Source organism: Phocoena phocoena, chromosome X, assembly GCF_963924675.1.
Source record: "Phocoena phocoena chromosome X, mPhoPho1.1, whole genome shotgun sequence".
Taxonomy (NCBI): domain Eukaryota; kingdom Metazoa; phylum Chordata; class Mammalia; order Artiodactyla; family Phocoenidae; genus Phocoena; species Phocoena phocoena.
The window spans coordinates 113,671,904-113,682,287 of NC_089240.1; positions in this window are offsets into that span (position 1 = coordinate 113,671,904).

The following is a 10,384-nucleotide window of genomic DNA, read 5'->3' on the forward strand; positions in this document are numbered from 1 at the left end:
GTGAAATTTCAAAGTGACGTTTATTGGATCAATCTATAATTACTGTATTAGAGAAAACAGGATCTATTACCAAGAGGCTCCTTTTACAATGACTGTCTGGGGGAAAGCCTGTTTTTCTGGGCTTGTGAAATCAAGTGACTCATTAAATTTCTGAGGTAAAAAAATCAACATTTGAAGAAAGCCTTATTCTACATGTTAAAAATTAAGTGTAATAGAAAAATACACCTAGGGTTTCTGGTGGTAGGGAGAAAAAAGACAACTGCTTAAGGGTTTATTAACAAATTCAATTGATAGGCACTCATAAACCTGCAGGCCCTCAGCTTACAAGTGTGCTACATTTCAAACGTTTATTGGTATATTTATTTTTTGGTGCCTGCAAAGCGTTTTCTTGAGGAAACAAAGTCATGATAGTTAGAGTCCCAAGTTAATTCACAAAAGTAAAGCTAAAGTACTGAAGGTTTGCAACGAAATTCTAAGAAGTAGTTTTAGTAATAAGGTCAAACAAATGCTGGAATGATTTCAACAATAAATTATTTTTCAGTTTTCCTGTTTTGGTACATGAGAGAATAATTATAGAAAGATAAGAAAGGCGGACCTTTTCAAGCACTTTAGATATTAACATTTAAGTTCCCTTTAAAACTTGCAACTTTTTAAAATTTATGCTTATTGGCCATACTTGAAGTTTTACTTTAGTTAACAAATGGACACAAGATGGAAATTAGGGAGAAAAATTAGGAGAGGGATTTTGATATGGAAACTGGGCAAGAACTGAAGCAGAAGCGGTGAGAGGGAACTAAAGAAAACATAGGGGTTGCCTCCACTTCATTCATTCATTCATTCGTTCGACTGTTAAGTGGCAGGCCCCATTGGTAAGTATAAGGACCGAGTAGTTCATCGTTCATTCAACCATTCGCCCTCCTCCCCAAGTGACCCAGATAGTCAAGTGGACTGCATATTTTGAAAAAACATATTTGCATCTTTCATACTGTGTGTGAAGTTGAGTAGCTTTTCATATATTTAAGGCTCATTTCTTCTGTGAACTGTGTTTTCATATTTTTGCCCATTTTCCTCTTGTGAGTTTTAGCCTACCCCCCACTCTGAAATTTGAGTTCTTTATATATGTATTTGGGATATTAGCCATTTAGATAAGTATTTCTCCCAGTTTTGTTGTGTTTCTTTTGACTGTGTTTATGTGGTGTTTTTGTCTGTTTGTTTGTTTGTTTGTTTTTGTTGGGGGGTTTTTGGCACGCAACAGGTTTCTATTTTTATGTAGACTTTACTTTTATGTAGTTGAAATTATCCATCTTTTTCATTGTATCTGGATTTGGAGTCATACTTCGAAAGGCTTTCCCTATACCCAGGTTATAAAGGATTTCATCCATGTTTTCTTATATTACTTACATGGTTTCATTTTTTAACATTTAGATCCACTTGGAGTTTATTCCAGTGTACAGTGTGAGGTATGGAACCAAATTATCTATTTTTACAGCAATCCATTATCCCAACAGCATTTATTAAAAAGTCTACGGCTTCCCTGGTGGCGCAGTGGTTGACAGTCCGCCTGCTGATGCAGGGGACACGGGTTCGTGCCCCGGTCCAGGAAGATCCTACATGCCGCGGAGCGGCTGGGCCCGTGAGCCATGGCAGCTGAGCCTGCACATCCAGAGCCTGTGCATCCAGAGCCTGTGCTCCGCAATGGGAGAGGCCGCTACAGTGAGAGGCCCGCGTACCGCAAAAAAAAAAAAAAAAAAAGTCCATTTTTGCCCCAGTGATCTGGGTATACCACCTTTACTATATGTTAAATTTTACACTTGGTCTATGTCTGGACTTTCCGCTTTGCTCCAATGATCTGTCTGTTCACGCACCAGTATAATATAATAAAGGTAACAGGTTATAACACGTTGGTATGCAAAAAGGGGGGCAGCTTTCTTTACAGAAGAATGCTACCTAATAAATGTGGAAGGAATGACAGAATTAGTAAAATATTTTGCAGCCACCATCTTAAAAACTGACCCAGGGAGGCATCACTAATGGATGCTAAAACTATTGGGTGAAAGTTGTTGGGGAACAGGACATTTACATGGTCACATTTAATACTTTTAAAATACTAATTTAATATTAACTACAAAGGGGGAAAAGTACCTTTACAGTGGAGAAATCTGGAGAACACTACCTTGACTAAGTGACTGAACTTGGCATCACCAGTGGAACAACTGACATCATGTACCTCCTGATATGATGCAATGGGAATCACCTATGTGGTATTCTTGCCAAAAAGATTTAACTAATCTAATGTTTAATTGAATCTAATCATGAGGAAACAATCCGACAAATCTGAACGACAGGACCTCATACAAGACAATTGGCCCAGACTCTTCAAAATGAGTATTTCATGAAAGATGAAAGAAAGTGAGGGGACTGTTCTACATTAAAGAAAACTAAAGAAACATGACAACTAAATGAATTTGCATGACCTTTGAGCCTAAATTTTGAATCCTCAATTGAAAAAAATTGATAAAATAATATTATTTAATTCACAGTCCATATTCAGATTTCCCAAATTGTCCCAATAATCTCTTTTAGATCAGAACCACCCAGCTCAACCACAGACTCATGAGAAAAAATGAACTATTTAGTTTTAAGTCACTAAGGTTTCAGGGGGAAGGAGAGGGAGATTACACAGTAATAGCTTATATAAATATGCTACCATTTGTGTGAAATTTGGGAAAAGAGAATATGTTGATGAATTTGTTTACATATATGCAAACTTTCTCTGTAAGGATACACAGGAACATAAAACCACAATTGCTGTGGGGAAGAGGAGCTATGGTGGCTGGCGGATGAAGACACGAGGGAGACACTTCATTTTCTGCCCTATTGTACCTGTAGAATTTTAAACACATGAATGTATTTCCAATGAATGAATGAGTGAATGAATGAAATCTGTTTCTTTTACTCATGTCTTTCCAGGACCCTTGAATCATCTCTAGTGGTAATGGGAACTCTCATACCCTACCGATGAGAGTATAAATTGGTACAATCTTGGTGGGGTGGAGGTGTGGCTTTAAGAAATGCCTATAACGTAAGGTCAGACACTATAAAACTCTTCAAGGAAAACATAGGCAGAACGCTCTATGACATAAATCACAGCAAGATCCTTTCTGACCCACCTCCTAGAGAAATGGAAATAAAAACAAACAAATGGGGCCTAATGAAACTTAAAAGCTTTTGCACAGCAAAGGAAACCGTAAACAAGACGAAAAGACAACCCTCAGAATGGGAGAAAATATTTGCAGATGAAGCAACTGACGAAGGATTAATCTCCAAAACACACAAGCAACTCATGCAGCTCAATATCAAAAAAACAAACAACCCAATCCAAAAATGGGCAGAAGACCTAAATAGACATTTCTCCAAAGAAGATACACAGATGGCCAAGAGGCATATGAAAGGATGCTCAACATCACTAATCATCAGAGAAATGCAAATCAAAACTACAATGAGGTATCACCTCACGCCAGTCAGAATGGCCATCATCAAAAAAATCTAGAAATAATAAATGCTGGAGAGGGTGTGGAGGAAAGGGAACCCTCTTGCACTGTTGGTAGGAATGTAAATTGATACAGCCACTATGGAAAACAGTATGGAGGTTCCTTAAAAGTTAAAAATAGAACTACCATAGGGCCCAGCAATCCCACTACCGGGCATATACCCTGAGAAAACCATAATTCAAAAAGAGTCATGTACCACAATGTTCATTGCAGCTCTATTTACAATACCCAGGACATGGAAGCAACCTAAGTGTCCATCGACAGATGAATGGATGAAGAAGATGTGGCACATATATACAATGGAATATTACTCAGCCATAAAAAGAAACGAAATTAAGTTATTTGTAGTGAGGTGGATGGACCTAGAGTCTGTCATACAGAGTGAAGTAAGTCAGAAAGACAAACAGAAATACCGTATGCTAACACACATATATATGGAATCTAAAAAAATAAAATGGTCCTGAAGAACCTACGGGCAGGACAGGAATAAAGACACAGATGTAGAGAATGGACTTGAGGACGCGGGGAGTGGGAAGGGTAAGCTGGGATGAAGTGAAAGAATGGCATGGACATATCTACACTACCAAATGTAAAATAGATAGCTAGTGGGAAGCAGCCGCATAGCACAGGGAGATCAGCTCAGTGCTTTGTGACCACCTAGAGGGGTGGGATAGGGAGGGCGGGAGGGAGACGCAAGAAGGAGGGGATATGGGGACATATGTATACGTATAGCTGATTCACTTTGTTATAAAGCAGAAACTAACACACCATTGTAAAGCAATTATACTCCAATAAAGATGTTAAACAAAAGAAATACTGATAAAATATGCAAATACATATGCAATACATAGACTATCTCCAGAAGAACCCACCAGAAGTTGATAACACTGGTTGCTTCTGAGGAAGGACCTTATGGGACTGTGAATCCAGGGTAGAAGGAAGACTGACTTTTCCCTCCATGCCCTTTTTATTCTTTGAATTTTTATGCTGAACTTGTATTACCTTCTCAAAAGGAGCATAATAAAATAAAATGCACATACCCTTTGACTAACTATTTATCACTTCTAAGATTCTCTCCTGCAGAAATACTTACAGAAACAAAGATATTACTTGTGTATACTAATAAAGTATAAGGAACCTAAATGACCATCAGTTAAGGATTAGTTAAATAAATTATGGAATGTTCATACATGGGAATACTATACAATTGCTAAAAATGAACCCATAAATCATCACCCAGGCTGACATAGAATATTCCAGAAATCCGGAAGCATTCCCTAATGCCTGCATCCAGCCTTTCCCACCCTGTAAGTTACTACAAACTGAATAAACCCATGTAACCATCACCCAGGTCACATAGAACACTCCAGAACACTTGAGGCGCCCCCTAATGCCCACTTCTAGCCGTTCGCCCCCTGTGAATGACCACAAGCTGAATAAACCCATGTAACCATCATCCAGATCACACAGAACATTCCACAGACCATCCAGTTTGTAGTAATTCATCAAGCTGTACACTTTTTTGTATGTATGTTATACTTCAATAAAAAGTGTGAAAATATGCATGTGTGTCTGTTATAAATATGTTCACATATACATAGAAAAAGGTAATTAGGCATACAAATCAAACTATGGATGAAAAGGCTACGGGGGGAGGCATTTATTTACTTTGCATACTTCTATAAGGTTTAAACTTTATAATGAATTTTTCCCTTCACAATTTATAATTTTAAAATGAAGAAAAATAATGAAGAAAAACACTTTTAAAAAAGAAAATGATTTTAAACATTGTTATGAAATGTTAGTTTTGTCTTAGAAGAGGAAATATACAACATCAGGGTTTTAAATCCTAAAATTCTTGACCACTACCTACAACAGCCAGTCCCCCGTCCTCCCAATCCAACCCCATAGGTCCTGGAGGGAGATAAATGTCTGAAGAATAGATTCAGACAAAGAAACACTTAACTAGCTCGGTCTTTCACCTCAGACTTCAGTGTAGTCACCGAAGGGATTAGACCAAAACTTCCTTTTGCCCAAACCGGGCAGGCCTCAGTGACCCAGACGACAAGCTTCTTTCTCTGAGGGCTACATTGTGACCTTAGCTTTGGAGCTCTCACCACTACTTTAGTCAGAAGAGATGGTTAAGGAAACAAACTGAAGGAAAACCACACCTAGGGAAGGCAAGAAACCATTTAGGGTGACTGATTGGTCCCAGTTTGCCCAGGATTTTCCTTGTGTTAGCACTGAAAGTCCCCAGAAAACCCTTCAGTTCCAAGCAAACCAGGACCTAGGAAATCAGGCCTCAAGTGCCTTTTAGGCCTCTTCTCCCTGAGCCCCAACCAAGTTCCCCTTTGATCTGCAAGGTGAGGGGGAGTGCCTTCTCCTCAGAAGCTAAAGGAGAGATGCCAGACTTCTCTTACCACACTTTATAGGAGAAGAGCTAGCAGAATCAGAATCCCAGAAAGAGGCTCCAAAGAGGCACCCCAAAGAGCATTTCACACAGATTCAACAGCTTTTAACCTCTTCATACCAACAATTCCACACATCATTGTGACCCAATCCAATCCTGGATCAAAGTTCTGATTTATATTTTACTTTGAAGATTTTGGCTATACCTAGCTAGCTATTACTCAGACTCCTGTTTACTGAAGATGTTTCTTTTAGTGAACTCACTTTTTCTTTGTTACATTTATCTTTAAAATACATCTTTAAAAATATTATTTGCTAAGTTTATTTTAACAGAACACTTCCCATCACTTTCATAAATGGAAAATTGGTATCACATGCCACAAACAGAAGGTACATATTAGGTACATATGAATAACTATCACCTAAAGGGAGTACTCCTTGATGAAGATTCCTCATGCAAGTTTTCCTCAGGAATGCCTGGAACGCAAGAAGCTTGGTGCTCCTCCTAGAGGTCAGAGTGTGTGGTTAACACTGCTCTGGGAGTTTCTTCCAGCTCCTTCTATAGGTTAACCCTCCCCCATGACTTTCTTTCAGCTCCCTCTACAGGTTGGAGTGATTATCTTTCAGCTCCCTCTGTGGGTTAGAGTGGGGGAGGAGGGTTATTGTTCAACAAAATTTTATTGAGTGACTATTATGTTGTAGATACAGCGCTGAGGATACAGGGGAGAACATGGGAACAATTTCGTATCGTAATTGAGCACGGATAGGGAAAGAGGGGAAAGACGAAGTTAGAAGATTTGGGCACAGACTGTACTGTCTCTATTTCCTAAACCCCTGTTTATTCAAGCCATTGCAATCTGACTTTTGTTCCTTCCACCTCACCAAAAGTACGCTCATGAAAGTCTCTACGAGACTTCCTAATGATCGGATCCAATGGGAAGTTTTGCATCCTCATCTTAAGTGACCCTGGACACGACTCCCTCAGCTTTGCTGACAGCGTTAGCTGCTTTCTCCAAGGTTTTCTCCTATCCCTCTTGCCACCCCAGCTCTCCTTCAACCTGCCTCTTATATGTTGATGCTTGTCAGGATTTTGTCCTTAACCCTCTTCTCCATAAATCTCCTTTCTTATGTCTACACCCATAGCTCCCACCTACATAACCTAAAGACTCCCAAATCCTGAAAGACCAGAGGTGCCTCTATTTCTCTCTCCAACCCCATTTCTCATGTTAGCAAATTACTTGTATGACTGTGAGAGTGCCTTGGTCTCTTCTTCCTGTATCCGATTTCCCTCTCACTTCTCCCTCCACCCGAGGTTTGTTCTTCGATTCAGCTTCAGCTTCCCAGTATTCTGGGAGGGACTCCAGAAGCACAGCCCGGGTGCTCTCCCTTTGTGCTCCCCAAAACACTAGAATTGGCGCTTCTAATGGTCAGCGTACCTCTGTTTATTTCACTAGGCTTGTCCCCTTGAAGGTACTGACTGCATCTGCATTTACAGTTCCCAGCACAGGGCTCAAAAAATACTTTTAAATTGATGAATATAAGAAATCCATGAGCTGTGAACAGGTAAACATGGAGGAAGAGAAGCTTGGGGATGGCTGGGGTGCGTGTGAGAAAGGGATATTTAAAACTTGAGTATTTAGAATAGAATTCCCTTTCCCTTCCTCCTATGGAGGCAGCCAGGGCTGGAGGGGCCGAGGGGGCATTGATGTGTCAGGGTCAGAAATTGGTTACATACAGGAGAAATGAGCAATTGTATTGAGGATAAAGGGAAACAGGCTTGTCACTATCCGAGAATAGTTACAAATATGGATAGGACGGATGCTGGAATGAACTCGGTAGTGTTGAACTGGAATCGGAGATACTCATGGTCTTTAATAGATGATCAGATATACATGTGTGTGTATACATAAATATACATTTACATGTATTTTCTGTGTTGAGAGGGCCTTTATTTATTATTATTTTTCGGCTGTGCCGCACAGCTTGCAAGATCTGTTCCCCGAACAGGGATTGAACCCAGGCCATGGCAGTGAAAGCCCAGAATCCTAACCACTAGGCCACCAGGGAAGTCCCGAGAAGGACTTTAAACCATAATGCTCAAGTAGCAGTGATTATAACTAGTGCCTATATTTTGGTAATTGTACCAAATACCATTCTCTATTAAAAGGAATCAAGGCTCCTTAGAGAAACAGCTGATCGCAGGGCTTGGGGCAAGGAAAGTATGAATCTGGGACATCTTATGCCAGAAAGTAAAACACTGCTCAAAAAATGATAGATTTGCCAAAAGGACACAGCAGCCAGCTTGCAGGGACTCTCACTGTCCGTATCTGAGATGTGAATATCAAAAAAAAAAAAAGTCATGGTTATGAATAAAAACCCACTGACTAAAATAGGAGTCCACGAGTCCACAAGGATCAAATAAATGGTGGAGAAGGGAAAGTTCTTCTTTACACTAGAATGCCAATTAATAGTGTAGAAGGAATAAGGGAAGTAGAGAGTCACCATTGGGTAGTCATCATAACACTAGCAGGCAAGAAAGAGCAAAAGATACTAAAATTACTGGGGGAAAGTTTGATGAAAAACCAGGATATTTATAGTCTCAAAGTACTTCCACACAAAATATTTTACCAATTTCAGAGGGAAAACGCTAACTATGCAGTGGAGAAACACAGCAGACACCTCCTTAACCAAAGGATCAAGGGTCACCAGTAATAGGACGAAGTGGTACCATGTGCCTCCTGCAATGAGATGTTGAGAACACAACACCCCTTCTGTGGTATTTCTGCCCAAAATGCATAACCTGAATTTAGTAATGAGGAAATATCAGTCAATCTAAATTGAAGGACATTTTTCAAAATAACTGGCTAGTACTTCTCAAAACTATGAGGATCACAAAAGACAAGGAAAGACTGGGGGATTTCCAGGTTGAGGGAGACTAAAGACACGTAATGAGTAAGTGTGACACATAATCCTGGATGGAATCCTGGGCCGGAAGGAAATTTTTTTCCCTCTTGCTAAAAGAGCCTTATTGGCACCACAGGCAAAATATGAACGGGGTCTGTGCACTAGGTGGGATAGTTTTGTATCAAGGTTAATTTCCTGATTTTGATAGCTGCAATGTGGTCATGTAGAAATGTCCTTGTCTTTAGGAAATTTACACTGAAGCACTTAAGAGTAATGGGGTATCATGTATGTATCTTATTCTCAGATGGTTCAGAAAAAATGTGACACACACATACAAATATACATAGACACATACATACATACAAGCGAGTGGGAGGGATGGTAAAACTAATGTGGTTAAATATCAACAACTGAGGAACCTGGGTGAAAAATACATGGGAGTTCTTTGGGCTATTCTTGCAACTTTTCTCTAAGTGTGAAATAAAATAGTTCATGTATTTTTTAAATACTGAAAAGAAAAGTGAGTGTTTAAAGCCTGAGTCATGCATGAAAGGCTTTTATTTTTTGCCTGTCTACCCACCCCCGCCACCTTGCTCCAAAAACAATTTAGAGTCTTATGAATATGTAAAAAAAAACACAAGATACAATAAATCCAAAACAAGTAAGAAATACGTGCAGCCTTGGCAAGAACCTTGTAAATTGTCAAATTCTACAAAATGCTCTTGAAAATTTGACAGATTATGTGGAGAGGTTTCTCTTTGTTTTGGGAAACAACCCAAACTTCAAAACAGCTATCAGTTCTTTTGTGTTCCCCATATCCTTTTATTCAAAACTTGACTGCAATTAGACACAGAGAATGCAATACTGGGATATGGATAGGCTTAAAAATTTTACAGAATTTTATGCATGTGTACACACTTTATTAAGTTTGCATTCTAAGATATACACAAGGTCAGCAGTTCACAAAACTTATTATTATTCCAAAAGCAGTTATCATGAAACACAGTGATTATATGTCAGTCAAGCAAAAAGAGCATCTAGTAAATTTTCTTATCATATCATCTCTTATACTTGTTTTCAAATAGAAGCCTAAAATATGATATCATATTAGAATAGGAAGAGAGAATTTTACTTTATAATGATCACTTTTCAAATATTAGACTTTATATAAAAATAAAGGAGTACTGTCAACAAAGCTCACCTGAAGGTTAGCATCTCTATCTTTTATGTAATCCGAAACAACCCCTGCACAAACTTAACTTTCTAGTCACTTTAAACGATAAAAATGAACCTTGGCTTAAACAGTAAAGTCAGTTACCTTGCCTCCTAGTTCTCATAACAGAGGAACAACTGCATTTTCCTGTCCCAATTCTACCCCACCGCTGAATTTCAAAAATAAATTTAAATATCATTACATTCTAAAGGTTATGTCTTAAGAGTCCTAAATTAGAGCCAAAAAATGATGGCCAAAAGTGTCCCTTTAAGGCAAAGAAGACAGTAGAGAGCTGGTGGATAAATAC